The sequence below is a fragment of the Pristiophorus japonicus genome, chromosome 28 (assembly GCF_044704955.1).
Source record: "Pristiophorus japonicus isolate sPriJap1 chromosome 28, sPriJap1.hap1, whole genome shotgun sequence".
In the NCBI taxonomy this organism is placed as follows: domain Eukaryota; kingdom Metazoa; phylum Chordata; class Chondrichthyes; family Pristiophoridae; genus Pristiophorus; species Pristiophorus japonicus.
The window spans coordinates 17175482-17196111 of NC_092004.1; the positions used below are offsets into that span (position 1 = coordinate 17175482).

The 20630-nt window shown below is 44.8% G+C and overlaps 18 non-coding genes across 18 annotated transcripts; all 18 read right to left on the reverse strand.

Annotated features, from left to right (window-relative positions):
• Positions 1-346: 346 nt before the first annotated feature.
• Positions 347-419, reverse strand: trnaf-gaa (transfer RNA phenylalanine (anticodon GAA)). Its single transcript has one exon. It is a non-coding gene; the product is annotated as a tRNA-Phe (tRNA).
• Positions 420-1652: 1233 nt separating this feature from the next.
• Positions 1653-1724, reverse strand: trnae-cuc (transfer RNA glutamic acid (anticodon CUC)). The gene has a single exon. It is a non-coding gene; the product is annotated as a tRNA-Glu (tRNA).
• A 917-nt stretch (positions 1725-2641) lies between these two features.
• Positions 2642-2714, reverse strand: trnaf-gaa (transfer RNA phenylalanine (anticodon GAA)). The gene has a single exon. It is a non-coding gene; the product is annotated as a tRNA-Phe (tRNA).
• A 1233-nt stretch (positions 2715-3947) lies between these two features.
• trnae-cuc (transfer RNA glutamic acid (anticodon CUC)) lies at positions 3948-4019 on the reverse strand. The gene has a single exon. It is a non-coding gene; the product is annotated as a tRNA-Glu (tRNA).
• A 916-nt stretch (positions 4020-4935) lies between these two features.
• Positions 4936-5008, reverse strand: trnaf-gaa (transfer RNA phenylalanine (anticodon GAA)). Its single transcript has one exon. It is a non-coding gene; the product is annotated as a tRNA-Phe (tRNA).
• A 1233-nt stretch (positions 5009-6241) lies between these two features.
• Positions 6242-6313, reverse strand: trnae-cuc (transfer RNA glutamic acid (anticodon CUC)). The gene has a single exon. It is a non-coding gene; the product is annotated as a tRNA-Glu (tRNA).
• Positions 6314-7229: 916 nt separating this feature from the next.
• trnaf-gaa (transfer RNA phenylalanine (anticodon GAA)) lies at positions 7230-7302 on the reverse strand. The gene has a single exon. It is a non-coding gene; the product is annotated as a tRNA-Phe (tRNA).
• A 1233-nt stretch (positions 7303-8535) lies between these two features.
• Positions 8536-8607, reverse strand: trnae-cuc (transfer RNA glutamic acid (anticodon CUC)). Its single transcript has one exon. It is a non-coding gene; the product is annotated as a tRNA-Glu (tRNA).
• A 916-nt stretch (positions 8608-9523) lies between these two features.
• trnaf-gaa (transfer RNA phenylalanine (anticodon GAA)) lies at positions 9524-9596 on the reverse strand. Its single transcript has one exon. It is a non-coding gene; the product is annotated as a tRNA-Phe (tRNA).
• Positions 9597-10829: 1233 nt separating this feature from the next.
• Positions 10830-10901, reverse strand: trnae-cuc (transfer RNA glutamic acid (anticodon CUC)). Its single transcript has one exon. It is a non-coding gene; the product is annotated as a tRNA-Glu (tRNA).
• A 916-nt stretch (positions 10902-11817) lies between these two features.
• trnaf-gaa (transfer RNA phenylalanine (anticodon GAA)) lies at positions 11818-11890 on the reverse strand. The gene has a single exon. It is a non-coding gene; the product is annotated as a tRNA-Phe (tRNA).
• Positions 11891-13122: 1232 nt separating this feature from the next.
• trnae-cuc (transfer RNA glutamic acid (anticodon CUC)) lies at positions 13123-13194 on the reverse strand. Its single transcript has one exon. It is a non-coding gene; the product is annotated as a tRNA-Glu (tRNA).
• Positions 13195-14110: 916 nt separating this feature from the next.
• Positions 14111-14183, reverse strand: trnaf-gaa (transfer RNA phenylalanine (anticodon GAA)). The gene has a single exon. It is a non-coding gene; the product is annotated as a tRNA-Phe (tRNA).
• Positions 14184-15416: 1233 nt separating this feature from the next.
• Positions 15417-15488, reverse strand: trnae-cuc (transfer RNA glutamic acid (anticodon CUC)). Its single transcript has one exon. It is a non-coding gene; the product is annotated as a tRNA-Glu (tRNA).
• Positions 15489-16404: 916 nt separating this feature from the next.
• On the reverse strand, positions 16405-16477 carry trnaf-gaa (transfer RNA phenylalanine (anticodon GAA)). The gene has a single exon. It is a non-coding gene; the product is annotated as a tRNA-Phe (tRNA).
• Positions 16478-17710: 1233 nt separating this feature from the next.
• Positions 17711-17782, reverse strand: trnae-cuc (transfer RNA glutamic acid (anticodon CUC)). Its single transcript has one exon. It is a non-coding gene; the product is annotated as a tRNA-Glu (tRNA).
• A 916-nt stretch (positions 17783-18698) lies between these two features.
• Positions 18699-18771, reverse strand: trnaf-gaa (transfer RNA phenylalanine (anticodon GAA)). The gene has a single exon. It is a non-coding gene; the product is annotated as a tRNA-Phe (tRNA).
• Positions 18772-20004: 1233 nt separating this feature from the next.
• Positions 20005-20076, reverse strand: trnae-cuc (transfer RNA glutamic acid (anticodon CUC)). The gene has a single exon. It is a non-coding gene; the product is annotated as a tRNA-Glu (tRNA).
• Positions 20077-20630: the final 554 nt, after the last annotated feature.

Below are 20630 nucleotides of genomic sequence, written 5' to 3' on the forward strand. Positions count from 1 at the left end.
CTTTATTAATACCACGCCCTAAACGACCGAATTAAACGGCAACAAAATGCCCCAGGGCTGCGTGAAAGCCCAGCCTGAGATGATTTTGTATCCGGCACACACTGGGTGATAGAGTTACTTCATAAGAATTGAACACATCGCATCGCTTAAACATTGTTCACTCTTCATATACAAAACTGGGCAGAGTATGAATAGAAAGTAACAGAAAAAGAGAGCTGAATCTAAAAAAATGTCATGTCCAAAATTAGTATCCCGCCACCGCTGAACAGCCCATCCCTCAAGCACTGTCTCGATATCAAACCAGCTTCTCCCCTGAAAATGAAGGAAACGCAAAATCACCAGATATTGCCGAAACCCGGGATTGAACCAGGGACCTTTAGATCTTCAGTCTAACGCTCTCCCAACTGAGCTATTTCGGCCCGACAGAAAACGAAGCAAAACTTTCTCGCACCTTTTTGAAAGAAAACTTAAACCCCGGTAGGAACAGCCCCGCACACTCAGTCCTCATTTCGGGGCAATGGCTCGCAAACACATCTCGGAGCTCGGGATGTGTTCATGTAATGTATAATGATATTGAAAATCTTAATGCTCATGTTAATTTATCACTGGCCACGATCCAGGCACTCTCTGATTCCGGGATTGTGCACGTTGCTAACTTGAAAATGTGCATTTTTTCGCACTGGCAATGAATTGACTGATAGCCGGGCTGTGATCTGCTCGGTTTGTTAGGGTGATGCCGCGCAAGAACGTACATGGAAGAATAATGATCATTGTGATTGTTCTCACGCTGCACTTAAATGTTGGCAAACCGTACAGTGTCAATCAGCAATTGTAGTTCCATATGTACATTTAATGTTCTGCTGAAGTGTTCATAAAGACACAAAGATTGCACACCAGGCTAGATCTCACAGTGTTGAAGACACAGTGAAATATACTGGAGAGTTTATAACTGATTCAGAACATAACATGTCAGTAAAATTCCCCGTTCTGTTCTCGGCACTGATGGGTTGTGAAAAGGAGACGGGCCGAAGTCCTATTGAGCCGCACTGACCCCGAGCCAAGGTGAAATTAACGCACGTTCAGTCCTTAGCAGTGAAATGATGAAGAGAGATAAGAGTCGCGAATCAAGGAGAGATTTAACGTTAGTGATGGTGAATCTCGGTTTGATGAAAAACTCCATGAATTCTCTGCCGGGAAATTCAGATCTTGCAAATCGCCTGTGAACGCTAAACATTGACACGCAGTGAGCCAATGTGCAATATAGAAGGGGCCCAGGCGAAATGAATGCTCAAGGATAATTTATCGGTCCCCATGGTCCAGGCATTCCCTGATTCCAGTCTTGCACACTTTGCGAAGTTTAAAATGCTGAATATTTCCACAGTGGCAATGCTTTGATTGATGATAAGCTCGAGTGATGTGGCGCAAATAGGTACCTGGAAGACGAAAGAAAGCCATGATTGGCAAAATTTACGTTGTCTTTCAGCAATTGTAGTTCCACTTGTTGAGCGAGATCTTGTCATTTAGTGCAGACTTTAAAACAGAAGTGTCTGTTGTATCACGACGCGCTGCCGATATTTGGGGCAACAACAGCAAGGTGAGCTGCAAGCTTGTTCAGGAGCAGCATTGCATTTCGAAGCAACGCAAATACAATGTTCCCTGACCGGGAATCGAACCCGGGCCGCGGCGGTGAGAGCGCCGAATCCTAACCAATAGACCACCAGGGAAGCTGCTGCAAACGTCTGTGCCAGCAAACAGACCAACCCAGTCTTTCCTCCTTGCTTTTTCGAAATTTTCATCACATTCGCGCCAGGGAAAACTGTTCGCAGCAAAAAGCAGTTTTTGTGGAGAACACCAAAGACATGTCCGCGCAATCACAGCGTTAAGTGCGGCTAGGCATCCACTGAAATCCATTTCATTCTCTCCTTTTTCCGGGAATTTTCACTCTCGGTACCGTGTGAACATTTCATTTGGTATTTTTGTCCTGAACTGAAGCCTTTTGCCCATCAAGGGCGACAGAACCGTTCTGTCTGTCTGTTCTGCTTTTAACCATTGCCGGGAACTGGTCTCCAGTTCATCGGTTATCAGCAAAGCAAGAAACACGTTATGAACAGAAAGTTGTGCTCTGCACACCGTCGGCAAGGAAGCAATGGCTGTTATTCCAAATAATTCCCATCCTTTGGGATTGCGTGTGGATTTGTTTCGTTATGAAGATTTGATTGTAAATGTTACTAAAAACCGAATAAAAATTATGAAAAATTGCGATGGCCCATACGGGGATCGGCCCCGCGCTCTTGGCTTTATTAATACCACGCCCTAAACGACCGATTTAAACGGCAACAAAATGCCCTAGGGCTGCGTGAAAGCCCAGCCTGAGATGATTTTGTATCCGGCACACACTGGGTGATAGAGTTACTTCATAAGAATTGAACACATCGCATCGCTTAAACATTGTTCACTCTTCATATACAAAACTGGGCAGAGTATAAATAGAAATTAACAGAAAAAGAGCGCTGAATCTAAAAAAATGTCATGTCCAAAATTAGTATCACGCCACCGCTGACCAGCCCATCCCTCAAGCACTGTCTCGATATCAAACCAGATTCTCCCCTGAAAATGAAGCAAACGCAAAATCACCAGATATTGCCGAAACCCGGGATTGAACCAGGGACCTTTAGATCTTCAGTCCAACGCTCTCCCAACTGAGCTATTTCGTCCCGAACGAAAACGAAGCAAAACTTTCTCGCACCTTTTTGAAAGAAAACTTAAACCCCGGTAGGAATAGTACCGCACACTCAGTCCTCATTTCGGGGCAATGGCTCGCAAACACATCTCGGAGCTCGGGATGTGTTCATGTAATGTATAATGATATTGAAAATCTTTATGCTCATGTTAATTTATCACTGCCCACGATCCAGGCACTCTCTGATTCCGGGATTGTGCACGTCGCTAACTTGAAAATGTGCATTTTTCCGCTCTGGCAATGAATTGACTGATAGCCGGGCTGTGATCTGCTCGGTTTGTTCGGGTGATGCCGCGCAAGAACGTACATGGAAGAATAATGATCATTGTGATTGTTCTCACACTGCACTTAAATGTTGGCAAACCGTACAGTCTCAATCAGCAATTGTAGTTGCATATGTTCATTTAATGTTCTGCTGAAGTGTTCATAAAGACACAAAGATTGCATACCAGGCCAGATCTCACAGTGTTGAAGACACAGTGAAATATACTGGAGAGTTTATAACTGATTCAGAACATAACAAGTCAGTAAAATTCCCCGTTCTGTTATCGGCACTGATGGGTTGTCAAAAGGAGACGGGCCGATGTCCTATTGAGCCGCACTGACCTCGAGCCAAGGTGAAATTAAAGCAGGTCCAGTCCTTTGCAGTGATATGATGAAGAGAGCTAAGAGTCGCGAATCAAGGAGAGATTTAACGTTAGTGATGGTGAATCTCGGTTTGATGAAAAACTCCATGAATTCTCTGCCGGGAAATTCAGATGTTGCAAATCGCCTGTGAACGCTAAACAATGACACGCAGTGAGCCAATGTGCAATATAGAAGGTGCCCAGGCCAAATGAATGCTCAAGGATAAGTTATCGGTCCCCATGGTCCAGGCATTCCCTGATTCCAGTCTTGCACACTTTGCGAAGTTTAAAATGCTGAATATTTCCACAGTGGCTATGTTTTGATTGATGATAAGCTCGAGTGATGTGGCGCAAATAGGTACCTGGAAGACTAAAGAAAGCCTTGATTGGCAAAATTTACGTTGTCTTTCAGCAATTGTAGTTCCACTTGTTGAGCGAGATCTTGTCATTTAGTGCAGACTTTAAAACAGAAGTGTCTGTTGTATCACGACGCGCTGCTGATGATTGGGGCAACAACAGCAAGGTGAGCTGCAAGCTTGTTCAGGAGCAGCATTGCATTTCGAAGCAACGCAAATACAATGTTCGCTGACCGGGAATCGAACCCGGGCCGCGGCGGTGAGAGCGCCGAATCCTAACCACTAGACCACCAGGGAAGCTGCAGCAAACGTCTGTGCCAGCAAACAGACCAACCCAGTCTTTCCTCCTTGCTTTTTCGAAATTTTCATCACATTCGCGCAAAGGAAAACTGTTCGCAGCAAAAAGCAGTTTTTGTGGAGAGCACCAAAGACATGTCCGCGCAATCACAGCGTTAAGTGCGGCTAGGCATCCACTGAAATCCATTTCATTCTCTCCTTTTTCCGGGAATTTTCACTCTCGGTCCCGTGTGAACATTTCATTTGGTGTTTTTGTCCTGAACTGAAGCCTTTTGCCCATCAAGGGCGACAGAACCGTTCTGTCTGTCTGTTCTGCTTTTAACCATTGCCGGGAACTGGTCTCCAGTTCATCGGTTATCAGCAAAGCAAGAAACACATTATGAACAGAAAGTTGTGCTCTGCACACCGTCGGCAAAGAAGCAATGGTTGTTATTCCAAATAATTCCCATCCCTTGGGATTGCGTGTGGATTTGTTTCGTTATGAAGATTTGATTGTAAATGTTACTAAAAACCGAATAAAAATTATGAAAAATTGCGATGGCCCATACGGGGATCGGGCCCGCGCTCTTGGCTTTATTAATACCACGCCCTAAACGACCGATTTAAACGGCAACAAAATGCCCTGGGGCTCCGTGAAAGCCCAGCCTGAGATGATTTTGTATCCGGCACACACTGGGTGATAGAGTTACTGCATAAGAATTGAACACATCGCATCGCTTAAACATTGTTCACTCTTCATATACAAAACTGGGCAGAGTATAACTAGAAAGTAACAGAAAAAGAGCGCTGAATCTAAAAAAAGTCATGTCGAAAATTAGTATCACGCAACCGCTGAACAGCCCATCCCTCAAGCACTGTCTCGATATCAAACCAGCTTCTCCCCTGAAAATGAAGGAAACGCAAAATCACCAGATATTGCCGAAACCCGGGATTAAACCACGGAACTTTAGATCTTCAGTCTAACGCTCTCCCAACTGAGCTATTTCGGCCCGACAGAAAACGAAGCAAAACTTTCTCGCACCTTTTTGAAAGAAAACTTAAACCCCGGTAGGAATAGCCCCGCACACTCAGTCCTCATTTCGGGGCAATGGCTCGCAAACACATCTCGGAGCTCGGGATGTGTTCATGTAATGTATAATGATATTGAAAATCTTTATGCTCATGTTAATTTATCACTGCCCACGATCCAGGCACTCTCTGATTCCGGGATTGTGCACGTTGCTAACTTGAAAATGTGCATTTTTCCGCACTGGCAATGAATTGACTGATAGCCGGGCTGTGATCAGCTCGGTTTGTTAGGGTGATGCCGCGCAAGAACGTACATGGAAGAATAATGATCATTGTGATTGTTCTCACACTGCACTTAAATGTTGGCAAACCGTACAGTGTCAATCAGCAATTGTAGTTCCATATGTACATTTAATGTTCTGCTGAAGTGTTCATAAAGACACAAAGATTGCACACCAGGCTAGATCTCACAGTGTTGAAGACACAGTGAAATATACTGGAGAGTTTAGAACTGATTCAGAACATAACATGTCAGTAAAATTCCCCGTTCTGTTCTCGGCACTGATGGGTTGTCAAAAGGAGACGGGCCGAAGTCCTATTGAGCCGCACTGACCCCGAGCCAAGGTGAAATTAAAGCAGGTTCAGTCCTTAGCAGTGATATGATGAAGAGAGATAAGAGTCGCGAATCAAGGAGAGATTTAACGTTAGTGATGGTGAATCTCGGTTTGAAGAAAAACTCCATGAATTCTCTGCCGGGAAATCCAGATCTTGCAAATCGCCTGTGAACGCGAAACATTGACACGCAGTGAGCCAATGTGCAATATAGAAGGGGCCCAGGCCAAAGGAATGCTCAAGGATACGTTATCGGTCCCCATGGTCCAGGCATTCCCTGATTCCAGTCTTGCACACTTTGCGAATTTTAAAATGCTGAATATTTCCACAGTGGCAATGCTTTGATTGATGATAAGCTCGAGTGATGTGGCGCAAATAGGTACCTGGAAGACTAAAGAAAGCCTTGATTGGCAAAATTTAAGTTGTTTTTCAGCAATTGCAGTTCCAATTGTTGACCGAGATCTTGTCATTTAGTGCAGACTTTAAAACAGAAGTGTCTGTTGTATCACGACGCGCTGCTGATGATTGGGGCAACAACAGCAAGGTGAGCTGCAAGCTTGTTCAGGAGCAGCATTGCATTTCGAAGCAACGCAAATACAATGTTCCCTGACCGGGAATCGAACCCAGGTCGCGGCGGTGAGAGCGCCGAATCCTAACCACTAGACCACCAGGGAAGCTGCAGCAAACGTCTGTGCCAGCAAACAGACCAACCCAGTCTTTCCTCCTTGCTTTTTCGAAATTTTCATCACATTCGCGCCAGGGAAAACTGTTCGCAGCAAAAAGCAGTTTTTGTGGAGAACACCAAAGACATGTCCGCGCAATCACAGCGTTAAGTGCGGCTAGGCATCCACTGAAATCCATTTCATTCTCTCCTTTTTCCGGGAATTTTCACTCTCGGTCCCGTGTGAACATTTCATTTGGTGTTTTTGTCCTGAACTGAAGCCTTTTGCCCATCAAGGGCGACAGAACCGTTCTGTCTGTCTGTTCTGCTTTTAACCATTGCCGGGAACTGGTCTCCAGTTCATCGGTTATCAGCAAAGCAAGAAACACATTATGAACAGAAAGTTGTGCTCTGCACACCGTCGGCAAAGAAGCAATGGTTGTTATTCCAAATAATTCCCATCCCTTGGGATTGCGTGTGGATTTGTTTCGTTATGAAGATTTGATTGTAAATGTTACTAAAAACCGAATAAAAATTATGAAAAATTGCGATGGCCCATACGGGGATCGGGCCCGCGCTCTTGGCTTTATTAATACCACGCCCTAAACGACCGATTTAAACGGCAACAAAATGCCCTGGGGCTCCGTGAAAGCCCAGCCTGAGATGATTTTGTATCCGGCACACACTGGGTGATAGAGTTACTGCATAAGAATTGAACACATCGCATCGCTTAAACATTGTTCACTCTTCATATACAAAACTGGGCAGAGTATAACTAGAAAGTAACAGAAAAAGAGCGCTGAATCTAAAAAAAGTCATGTCGAAAATTAGTATCACGCAACCGCTGAACAGCCCATCCCTCAAGCACTGTCTCGATATCAAACCAGCTTCTCCCCTGAAAATGAAGGAAACGCAAAATCACCAGATATTGCCGAAACCCGGGATTAAACCACGGAACTTTAGATCTTCAGTCTAACGCTCTCCCAACTGAGCTATTTCGGCCCGACAGAAAACGAAGCAAAACTTTCTCGCACCTTTTTGAAAGAAAACTTAAACCCCGGTAGGAATAGCCCCGCACACTCAGTCCTCATTTCGGGGCAATGGCTCGCAAACACATCTCGGAGCTCGGGATGTGTTCATGTAATGTATAATGATATTGAAAATCTTTATGCTCATGTTAATTTATCACTGCCCACGATCCAGGCACTCTCTGATTCCGGGATTGTGCACGTTGCTAACTTGAAAATGTGCATTTTTCCGCACTGGCAATGAATTGACTGATAGCCGGGCTGTGATCAGCTCGGTTTGTTAGGGTGATGCCGCGCAAGAACGTACATGGAAGAATAATGATCATTGTGATTGTTCTCACACTGCACTTAAATGTTGGCAAACCGTACAGTGTCAATCAGCAATTGTAGTTCCATATGTACATTTAATGTTCTGCTGAAGTGTTCATAAAGACACAAAGATTGCACACCAGGCTAGATCTCACAGTGTTGAAGACACAGTGAAATATACTGGAGAGTTTAGAACTGATTCAGAACATAACATGTCAGTAAAATTCCCCGTTCTGTTCTCGGCACTGATGGGTTGTCAAAAGGAGACGGGCCGAAGTCCTATTGAGCCGCACTGACCCCGAGCCAAGGTGAAATTAAAGCAGGTTCAGTCCTTAGCAGTGATATGATGAAGAGAGATAAGAGTCGCGAATCAAGGAGAGATTTAACGTTAGTGATGGTGAATCTCGGTTTGAAGAAAAACTCCATGAATTCTCTGCCGGGAAATCCAGATCTTGCAAATCGCCTGTGAACGCGAAACATTGACACGCAGTGAGCCAATGTGCAATATAGAAGGGGCCCAGGCCAAAGGAATGCTCAAGGATACGTTATCGGTCCCCATGGTCCAGGCATTCCCTGATTCCAGTCTTGCACACTTTGCGAATTTTAAAATGCTGAATATTTCCACAGTGGCAATGCTTTGATTGATGATAAGCTCGAGTGATGTGGCGCAAATAGGTACCTGGAAGACTAAAGAAAGCCTTGATTGGCAAAATTTAAGTTGTTTTTCAGCAATTGCAGTTCCAATTGTTGACCGAGATCTTGTCATTTAGTGCAGACTTTAAAACAGAAGTGTCTGTTGTATCACGACGCGCTGCTGATGATTGGGGCAACAACAGCAAGGTGAGCTGCAAGCTTGTTCAGGAGCAGCATTGCATTTCGAAGCAACGCAAATACAATGTTCCCTGACCGGGAATCGAACCCGGGTCGCGGCGGTGAGAGCGCCGAATCCTAACCACTAGACCACCAGGGAAGCTGCAGCAAACGTCTGTGCCAGCAAACAGACCAACCCAGTCTTTCCTCCTTGCTTTTTCGAAATTTTCATCACATTCGCGCCAGGGAAAACTGTTCGCAGCAAAAAGCAGTTTTTGTGGAGAACACCAAAGACATTTCCGCGCAATCACAGCGTTAAGTGCGGCTAGGCATCCACTGAAATCCATTTCATTCTCTCCTTTTTCCGGGAATTTTCACTCTCGGTACCGTGTGAACATTTCATTTGGTGTTTTTGTCCTGAACTGAAGCCTTTTGCCCATCAAGGGCGACAGAACCGTTCTGTCTGTCTGTTCTGCTTTTTACCATTGCCGGGAACTGGTCTCCAGTTCATCGGTTATCAGCAAAGCAAGAAACACGTTATGAACAAAAAGTTGTGCTCTGCACACCGTCGGCAAAGAAGCAATGGCTGTTATTCCAAATAAGTCCCATCCCTTGGGATTGCGTGTGGATTTGTTTCGTTATGAAGATTTGATTGTAAATGTTACTAAAAACCGAATAAAAATTATGAAAAATTGCGATGGCCCATACGGGGATCGGGCCCGCGCTCTTGGCTTTATTAATACCACGCCCTAAACGACCGATTTAAACGGCAACAAAATGCCCTAGGACTCCGTGAAAGCCCAGCCTGAGATGATTTTGTATCCGGCACACACTGGGTGATAGAGTTACTGCATAAGAATTGAACACATCGCATCGCTTAAACATTGTTCATTCTTCATATACAAAACTGGGCAGAGTATAACTAGAAAGTAACAGAAAAAGAGCGCTGAATCTAAAAAAAGTCATGTCGAAAATTAGTATCACGCAACCGCTGAACAGCCCATCCCTCAAGCACTGTCTCGATATCAAACCAGCTTCTCCCCTGAAAATGAAGGAAACGCAAAATCACCAGATATTGCCGAAACCCGGGATTGAAACAGGGACCTTTAGATCTTCAGTCTAACGCTCTCCCAACTGAGCTATTTCGGCCCGACCGAAAACGAAGCAAAACTTTCTCGCACCTTTTTGAAAGAAAACTTAAACCCCGGTCGGAATAGCCCCGCACACTCAGTCCTCATTTCGGGGCAATGGCTCGCAAACACATCTCGGAGCTCGGGATGTGTTCATGTAATGTATAATGATATTGAAAATCTTTATGCTCATGTTAATTTATCACTGCCCACGATCCAGGCACTCTCTGATTCCGGGATTGTGCACGTTGCTAACTTGAAAATGTGCATTTTTCCGCACTGGCAATGAATTGACTGATAGCCGGGCTGTGATCAGCTCGGTTTGTTAGGGTGATGCCGCGCAAGAAGGTACATGGAAGAATAATGATCATTGTGATTGTTCTCACACTGCACTTAAATGTTGGCAAACCGCACAGTGTCAATCAGCAATTGTAGTTCCATATGTACATTTAATGTTCTGCTGAAGTGTTCATAAAGACACAAAGATTGCACACCAGGCTAGATCTCACAGTGTTGAAGACACAGTGAAATATACTGGAGAGTTTATAACTGATTCAGAACATAACATGTCAGTAAAATTCCCCGTTCTGTTCTCGGCACTGATGGGTTGTGAAAAGGAGACGGGCCGAAGTCCTATTGAGCCGCACTGACCCCGAGCCAATGTGAAATTAAAGCAGGTTCAGTCCTTAGCAGTGATATGATGAAGAGAGATAAGAGTCGCGAATCAAGGAGAGATTTAACGTTAGTGATGGTGAATCTCGGTTTGATGAAAAACTCCATGAATTCTCTGCCGGGAAATTCAGATCTTGCAAATCGCCTGTGAACGGTAAACATTGACACGCAGTGAGCCAATGTGCAATATAGAAGGGGCCCAGTCCAAATGAATGCTCAAGGATAAGTTATCGGTCCCCATGGTCCAGGCATTCCCTGATTCCAGTCTTGCACACTATGCGAAGTTTAAAATGCTGAATATTTCCACAGTGGCAATGCTTTGATTGATGATAAGCTCGAGTGATGTGGCGCAAATAGGTACCAGGAAGACTAAAGAAAGCCATGATTGGCAACATTTACGTTGTCTTTCAGCAATTGTAGTTCCACTTGTTGAGCGAGATCTTGTCATTTAGTGCAGACTTTAAAACAGAAGTGTATGTTGTATCACGACGCGCTGCTGATGATTGGGGCAACAACAGCAAGGTGAGCTGCAAGCTTGTTCAAAAGCAGCATTGCATTTCGAAGCAACGCAAATACAATGTTCCCTGACCGGGAATCGAAACCGGGCCGCGGCGGTGAGAGCGCCGAATCCTAACCACTAGACCACCAGGGAAGCTGCTGCAAACGTCTGTGCCAGCAAACAGACCAACCCAGTCTTTCCTCCTTGCTTTTTCGAAACTTTCATCACATTCGCGCCAGGGAAAACTGTTCACAACAAAAAGCAGTTTTTGTGGAGAACACCAAAGACATGTCCGCGCAATCACAGCGTTAAGTGCGGCTAGGCATCCACTGAAATCCATTTCATTCTCTCCTTTTTCCGGGAATTTTCACTCTCGGTACCGTGTGAACATTTCATTTGGTGTTTTTGTCCTGAACTGAAGCCTTTTGCCCATCAAGGGCGACAGAACCGTTCTGTCTGTCTGTTCTGCTTTTTACCATTGCCGGGAACTGGTCTCCAGTTCATCGGTTATCAGCAAAGCAAGAAACACGTTATGAACAGAAAGTTGTGCTCTGCACACCGTCGGCAAAGAAGCAATGGCTGTTATTCCAAATAAGTCCCATCCCTTGGGATTGCGTGTGGATTTGTTTCGTTATGAAGATTTGATTGTAAATGTTACTAAAAACCGAATAAAAATTATGAAAAATTGCGATGGCCCATACGGGGATCGGGCCCGCGCTCTTGGCTTTATTAATACCACGCCCTAAACGACCGATTTAAACGGCAACAAAATGCCCTAGGACTCCGTGAAAGCCCAGCCTGAGATGATTTTGTATCCGGCACACACTGGGTGATAGAGTTACTGCATAAGAATTGAACACATCGCATCGCTTAAACATTGTTCATTCTTCATATACAAAACTGGGCAGAGTATAACTAGAAAGTAACAGAAAAAGAGCGCTGAATCTAAAAAAAGTCATGTCGAAAATTAGTATCACGCAACCGCTGAACAGCCCATCCCTCAAGCACTGTCTCGATATCAAACCAGCTTCTCCCCTGAAAATGAAGGAAACGCAAAATCACCAGATATTGCCGAAACCCGGGATTGAACCAGGGACCTTTAGATCTTCAGTCTAACGCTCTCCCAACTGAGCTATTTCGGCCCGACAGAAAACGAAGCAAAACTTTCTCGCACCTTTTTGAAAGAAAACTTAAACCCCGGTCGGAATAGCCCCGCACACTCAGTCCTCATTTCGGGGCAATGGCTCGCAAACACATCTCGGAGCTCGGGATGTGTTCATGTAATGTATAATCATATTGAAAATCTTTATGCTCATGTTAATTTATCACTGCCCACGATCCAGGCACTCTCTGATTCCGGGATTGTGCACGTTGCTAACTTGAAAATGTGCATTTTTCCGCACTGGCAATGAATTGACTGATAGCCGGGCTGTGATCAGCTCGGTTTGTTAGGGTGATGCCGCGCAAGAAGGTACATGGAAGAATAATGATCATTGTGATTGTTCTCACACTCCACTTAAATGTTGGCAAACCGTACAGTGTCAATCAGCAATTGTAGTTCCATATGTACGTTTAATGTTCTGCTGAAGTGTTCATAAAGACACAAAGATTGCACACCAGGCTAGATCTCACAGTGTTGAAGACACAGTGAAATATACTGGAGAGTTTATAACTGATTCAGAACATAACATGTCAGTAAAATTCCCCGTTCTGTTCTCGGCACTGATGGGTTGTCAAAAGGAGACGGGCCGAAGTCCTATTGAGCCGCACTGACCCCGAGCCAAGGTGAAATTAAAGCAGGTTCAGTCCTTAGCAGTGATATGATGAAGAGAGATAAGAGTCGCGAATCAAGGAGAGATTTAACGTTAGTGATGGTGAATCTCGGTTTGATGAAAAACTCCATGAATTCTCTGCCGGGAAATTCAGATCTTGCAAATCGCCTGTGAACGGTAAACATTGACACGCAGTGAGCCAATGTGCAATATAGAAGGGGCCCAGGCCAAATGAATGCTCAAGGATAAGTTATCGGTCCCCATGGTCCAGGCATTCCCTGATTCCAGTCTTGCACACTTTGCGAAGTTTAAAATGCTGAATATTTCCACAGTGGCAATGCTTTGATTGATGATAAGCTCGAGTGATGTGGCGCAAATAGGTACCTGGAAGACTAAAGAAAGCCATGATTGGCAACATTTACGTTGTCTTTCAGCAATTGTAGTTCCACTTGTTGAGCGAGATCTTGTCATTTGGTGCAGACTTGAAAACAGAAGTGTATGTTGTATCACGACGCGCTGCTAATGATTGGGCCACAACAGCAAGGTGAGCTGCAAGCTTGTTCAAAAGCAGCATTGCATTTCGAAGCAACGCAAATACAATGTTCCCTGACCGGGAATCGAACCCGGGCCGCGGCGGTGAGAGCGCCGAATCCTAACCACTAGACCACCAGGGAAGCTGCTGCAAACGTCTGTGCCAGCAAACAGACCAACCCAGTCTTTCCTCCTTGCTTTTTCGAAACTTTCATCACATTCGCGCCAGGGAAAATTGTTCACAGCAAAAAGCAGTTTTTGTGGAGAACACCAAAGACATGTCCGCGCAATCACAGCGTTAAGTGCGGCTAGGCATCCACTGAAATCCATTTCATTCTCTCCTTTTTCCGGGAATTTTCACTCTCGGTACCGTGTGAACATTTCATTCGGTGTTTTTGATCTGAACTGAAGCCTTTTGCCCATCAAGGGCGACAGAACCGTTCTGTCTGTCTGTTCTGCTTTTAACCATTGCCGGGAACTGGTCTCCAGTTCATCGGTTATCAGCAAAGCAAGAAACACGTTATGAACAGAAAGTTGTGCTCTGCACACCGTCGGCAAAGAAGCAATGGCTGTTATTCCAAATAAGTCCCATCCCTTGGGATTGCGTGTGGATTTGTTTCGTTATGAAGATTTGATTGTAAATGTTACTAAAAACCGAATAAAAATTATGAAAAATTGCGATGGCCCATACGGGGATCGGGCCCGCGCTCTTGGCTTTATTAATACCACGCCCTAAACGACCGATTTAAACGGCAACAAAATGCCCTAGGACTCCGTGAAAGCCCAGCCTGAGATGATTTTGTATCCGGCACACACTGGGTGATAGAGTTACTGCATAAGAATTGAACACATCGCATCGCTTAAACATTGTTCATTCTTCATATACAAAACTGGGCAGAGTATAACTAGAAAGTAACAGAAAAAGAGCGCTGAATCTAAAAAAAGTCATGTCGAAAATTAGTATCACGCAACCGCTGAACAGTCCATCCCTCAAGCACTGTCTCGATATCAAACCAGCTTCTCCCCTGAAAATGAAGGAAACGCAAAATCACCAGATATTGCCGAAACCCGGGATTGAACCAGGGACCTTTAGATCTTCAGTCTAACGCTCTCCCAACTGAGCTATTTCGGCCCGACAGAAAACGAAGCAAAACTTTCTCGCACCTTTTTGAAAGAAAACTTAAACCCCGGTCGGAATAGCCCCGCACACTCAGTCCTCATTTCGGGGCAATGGCTCGCAAACACATCTCGGAGCTCGGGATGTGTTCATGTAATGTATAATGATATTGAAAATCTTTATGCTCATGTTAATTTATCACTGCCCACGATCCAGGCACTCTCTGATTCCGGGATTGTGCACGTTGCTAACTTGAAAATGTGCATTTTTCTGCACTGGCAATGAATTGACTGATAGCCGGGCTGTGATCAGCTCGGTTTGTTAGGGTGATGCCGCGCAAGAAGGTACATGGAAGAATAATGATCATTGTGATTGTTCTCACACTGCACTTAAATGTTGGCAAACCGTACAGTGTCAATCAGCAATTGTAGTTCCATATGTACGTTTAATGTTCTGCTGAAGTGTTCATAAAGACACAAAGATTGCACACCAGGCTAGATCTCACAGTGTTGAAGACACAGTGAAATATACTGGAGAGTTTATAACTGATTCAGAACATAACATGTCAGTAAAATTCCCCGTTCTGTTCTCGGCACTGATGGGTTGTCAAAAGGAGACGGGCCGAAGTCCTATTGAGCCGCACTGACCCCGAGCCAAGGTGAAATTAAAGCAGGTTCAGTCCTTAGCAGTGATATGATGAAGAGAGATAAGAGTCGCGAATCAAGGAGAGATTTAACGTTAGTGATGGTGAATCTCGGTTTGATGAAAAACTCCATGAATTCTCTGCCGGGAAATTCAGATCTTGCAAATCGCCTGTGAACGGTAAACATTGACACGCAGTGAGCCAATGTGCAATATAGAAGGGGCCCAGGCCAAATGAATGCTCAAGGATAAGTTATCGGTCCCCATGGTCCAGGCATTCCCTGATTCCAGTCTTGCACACTTTGCGAAGTTTAAAATGCTGAATATTTCCACAGTGGCAATGCTTTGATTGATGATAAGCTCGAGTGATGTGGCGCAAATAGGTACCTGGAAGACTAAAGAAAGCCATGATTGGCAACATTTACGTTGTCTTTCAGCAATTGTAGTTCCACTTGTTGAGCGAGATCTTGTCATTTGGTGCAGACTTGAAAACAGAAGTGTATGTTGTATCACGACGCGCTGCTGATGATTGGGGCAACAACAGCAAGGTGAGCTGCAAGCTTGTTCAAAAGCAGCATTGCATTTCGAAGCAACGCAAATACAATGTTCCCTGACCGGGAATCGAACCCGGGCCGCGGCGGTGAGAGCGCCGAATCCTAACCACTAGACCACCAGGGAAGCTGCTGCAAACGTCTGTGCCAGCAAACAGACCAACCCAGTCTTTCCTCCTTGCTTTTTCGAAATTTTCATCACATTCGCGCCAGGGAAAACTGTTCGCAGCAAAAAGCAGTTTTTGTGGAGAACACCAAAGACATTTCCGCGCAATCACAGCGTTAAGTGCGGCTAGGCATCCACTGAAATCCATTTCATTCTCTCCTTTTTCCGGGAATTTTCACTCTCGGTACCGTGTGAACATTTCATTCGGTGTTTTTGATCTGAACTGAAGCCTTTTGCCCATCAAGGGCGACAGAACCGTTCTGTCTGTCTGTTCTGCTTTTAACCATTGCCGGGAACTGGTCTCCAGTTCATCGGTTATCAGCAAAGCAAGAAACACGTTATGAACAGAAAGTTGTGCTCTGCACACCGTCGGCAAAGAAGCAATGGCTGTTATTCCAAATAAGTCCCATCCCTTGGGATTGCGTGTGGATTTGTTTCGTTATGAAGATTTGATTGTAAATGTTACTAAAAACCGAATAAAAATTATGAAAAATTGCGATGGCCCATACGGGGATCGGGCCCGCGCTCTTGGCTTTATTAATACCACGCCCTAAACGACCGATTTAAACGGCAACAAAATGCCCTAGGACTCCGTGAAAGCCCAGCCTGAGATGATTTTGTATCCGGCACACACTGGGTGATAGAGTTACTGCATAAGAATTGAACACATCGCATCGCTTAAACATTGTTCATTCTTCATATACAAAACTGGGCAGAGTATAACTAGAAAGTAACAGAAAAAGAGCGCTGAATCTAAAAAAAGTCATGTCGAAAATTAGTATCACGCAACCGCTGAACAGTCCATCCCTCAAGCACTGTCTCGATATCAAACCAGCTTCTCCCCTGAAAATGAAGGAAACGCAAAATCACCAGATATTGCCGAAACCCGGGATTGAACCAGGGACCTTTAGATCTTCAGTCTAACGCTCTCCCAACTGAGCTATTTCGGCCCGACAGAAAACGAAGCAAAACTTTCTCGCACCTTTTTGAAAGAAAACTTAAACCCCGGTCGGAATAGCCCCGCACACTCAGTCCTCATTTCGGGGCAATGGCTCGCAAACACATCTCGGAGCTCGGGATGTGTTCATGTAATGTATAATGATATTGAAAATCTTTATGCTCATGTTAATTTATCACTGCCCACGATCCAGGCACTCTCTGATTCCGGGATTGTGCACGTTGCTAACTTGAAAATGTGCATTTTTCTGCACTGGCAATGAATTGACTGATAGCCGGGCTGTGATCAGCTCGGTTTGTTAGGGTGATGCCGCGCAAGAAGGTACATGGAAGAATAATGATCATTGTGATTGTTCTCACACTGCACTTAAATGTTGGCAAACCGTACAGTGTCAATCAGCAATTGTAGTTCCATATGTACGTTTAATGTTCTGCTGAAGTGTTCATAAAGACACAAAGATTGCACACCAGGCTAGATCTCACAGTGTTGAAGACACAGTGAAATATACTGGAGAGTTTATAACTGATTCAGAACATAACATGTCAGTAAAATTCCCCGTTCTGTTCTCGGCACTGATGGGTTGTCAAAAGGAGACGGGCCGAAGTCCTATTGAGCCGCACTGACCCCGAGCCAAGGTGAAATTAAAGCAGGTTCAGTCCTTAGCAGTGATATGATGAAGAGAGATAAGAGTCGCGAATCAAGGAGAGATTTAACGTTAGTGATGGTGAATCTCGGTTTGATGAAAAACTCCATGAATTCTCTGCCGGGAAATTCAGATCTTGCAAATCGCCTGTGAACGGTAAACATTGACACGCAGTGAGCCAATGTGCAATATAGAAGGGGCCCAGGCCAAATGAATGCTCAAGGATAAGTTATCGGTCCCCATGGTCCAGGCATTCCCTGATTCCAGTCTTGCACACTTTGCGAAGTTTAAAATGCTGAATATTTCCACAGTGGCAATGCTTTGATTGATGATAAGCTCGAGTGATGTGGCGCAAATAGGTACCTGGAAGACTAAAGAAAGCCATGATTGGCAACATTTACGTTGTCTTTCAGCAATTGTAGTTCCACTTGTTGAGCGAGATCTTGTCATTTGGTGCAGACTTGAAAACAGAAGTGTATGTTGTATCACGACGCGCTGCTGATGATTGGGGCAACAACAGCAAGGTGAGCTGCAAGCTTGTTCAAAAGCAGCATTGCATTTCGAAGCAACGCAAATACAATGTTCCCTGACCGGGAATCGAACCCGGGCCGCGGCGGTGAGAGCGCCGAATCCTAACCACTAGACCACCAGGGAAGCTGCTGCAAACGTCTGTGCCAGCAAACAGACCAACCCAGTCTTTCCTCCTTGCTTTTTCGAAATTTTCATCACATTCGCGCCAGGGAAAACTGTTCGCAGCAAAAAGCAGTTTTTGTGGAGAACACCAAAGACATTTCCGCGCAATCACAGCGTTAAGTGCGGCTAGGCATCCACTGAAATCCATTTCATTCTCTCCTTTTTCCGGGAATTTTCACTCTCGGTACCGTGTGAACATTTCATTTGGTGTTTTTGTCCTGAACTGAAGCCTTTTGCCCATCAAGGGCGACAGAACCGTTCTGTCTGTCTGTTCTGCTTTTTACCATTGCCGGGAACTGGTCTCCAGTTCATCGGTTATCAGCAAAGCAAGAAACACGTTATGAACAGAAAGTTGTGCTCTGCACACCGTCGGCAAAGAAGCAATGGCTGTTATTCCAAATAAGTCCCATCCCTTGGGATTGCGTGTGGATTTGTTTCGTGATGAAGATTTGATTGTAAATGTTACTAAAAACCGAATAAAAATTATGAAAAATTGCGATGGCCCATACGGGGATCGGGCCCGCGCTCTTGGCTTTATTAATACCACGCCCTAAACGACCGATTTAAACGGCAACAAAATGCCCTAGGACTCCGTGAAAGCCCAGCCTGAGATGATTTTGTATCCGGCACACACTGGGTGATAGAGTTACTGCATAAGAATTGAACACATCGCATCGCTTAAACATTGTTCATTCTTCATATACAAAACTGGGCAGAGTATAACTAGAAAGTAACAGAAAAAGAGCGCTGAATCTAAAAAAAGTCATGTCGAAAATTAGTATCACGCAACCGCTGAACAGCCCATCCCTCAAGCACTGTCTCGATATCAAACCAGCTTCTCCCCTGAAAATGAAGGAAACGCAAAATCACCAGATATTGCCGAAACCCGGGATTGAACCAGGGACCTTTAGATCTTCAGTCTAACGCTCTCCCAACTGAGCTATTTCGGCCCGACCGAAAACGAAGCAAAACTTTCTCGCACCTTTTTGAAAGAAAACTTAAACCCCGGTCGGAATAGCCCCGCACACTCAGTCCTCATTTCGGGGCAATGGCTCGCAAACACATCTCGGAGCTCGGGATGTGTTCATGTAATGTATAATGATATTGAAAATCTTTATGCTCATGTTAATTTATCACTGCCCACGATCCAGGCACTCTCTGATTCCGGGATTGTGCACGTTGCTAACTTGAAAATGTGCATTTTTCCGCACTGGCAATGAATTGACTGATAGCCGGGCTGTGATCAGCTCGGTTTGTTAGGGTGATGCCGCGCAAGAAGGTACATGGAAGAATAATGATCATTGTGATTGTTCTCACACTGCACTTAAATGTTGGCAAACCGTACAGTGTCAATCAGCAATTGTAGTTCCAGATGTACATTTAATGTTCTGCTGAAGTGTTCATAAAGACACAAAGATTGCACACCAGGCTAGATCTCACAGTGTTGAAGACACAGTGAAATATACTGGAGAGTTTATAACTGATTCAGAACATAACATGTCAGTAAAATTCCCCGTTCTGTTCTCGGCACTGATGGGTTGTGAAAAGGAGACGGGCCGAAGTCCTATTGAGCCGCACTGACCCCGAGCCAATGTGAAATTAAAGCAGGTTCAGTCCTTAGCAGTGATATGATGAAGAGAGATAAGAGTCGCGAATCAAGGAGAGATTTAACGTTAGTGATGGTGAATCTCGGTTTGATGAAAAACTCCATGAATTCTCTGCCGGGAAATTCAGATCTTGCAAATCGCCTGTGAACGGTAAACATTGACACGCAGTGAGCCAATGTGCAATATAGAAGGGGCCCAGGCCAAATGAATGCTCAAGGATAAGTTATCGGTCCCCATGGTCCAGGCATTCCCTGATTCCAGTCTTGCACACTTTGCGAAGTTTAAAATGCTGAATATTTCCACAGTGGCAATGCTTTGATTGATGATAAGCTCGAGTGATGTGGCGCAAATAGGTACCTGGAAGACTAAAGAAAGCCATGATTGGCAACATTTACGTTGTCTTTCAGCAATTGTAGTTCCACTTGTTGAGCGAGATCTTGTCATTTGGTGCAGACTTGAAAACAGAAGTGTATGTTGTATCACGACGCGCTGCTGATGATTGGGGCAACAACAGCAAGGTGAGCTGCAAGCTTGTTCAAAAGCAGCATTGCATTTCGAAGCAACGCAAATACAATGTTCCCTGACCGGGAATCGAACCCGTGCCGCGGCGGTGAGGGCGCCGAATCCTAACCACTAGACCACCAGGGAAGCTGCTGCAAACGTCTGTGCCAGCAAACAGACCAACCCAGTCTTTCCTCCTTGCTTTTTCGAAACTTTCATCACATTCGCGCCAGGGAAAACTGTTCACAGCAAAAAGCAGTTTTTGTGGAGAACACCAAAGACATGTCCGCGCAATCACAGCGTTAAGTGCGGCTAGGCATCCACTGAAATCCATTTCATTCTCTCCTTTTTCCGGGAATTTTCACTCTCGGTACCGTGTGAACATTTCATTTGGTGTTTTTGATCTGAACGGAAGCCTTTTGCCCATCAAGGGCGACAGAACCGTTCTGTCTGTCTGTTCTGCTTTTAACCATTGCCGGGAACTGGTCTCCATTTCATCGGTTATCAGCAAAGCAAGAAACACGTTATGAACAGAAAGTTGTGCTCTGCACACCGTCGGCAAAGAAGCAATGGCTGTTATTCCAAATAAGTCCCATCCCTTGGGATTGCGTGTGGATTTGTTTCGTTATGAAGATTTGATTGTAAATGTTACTAAAAACCGAATAAAAATTATGAAAAATTGCGATGGCCCATACGGGGAT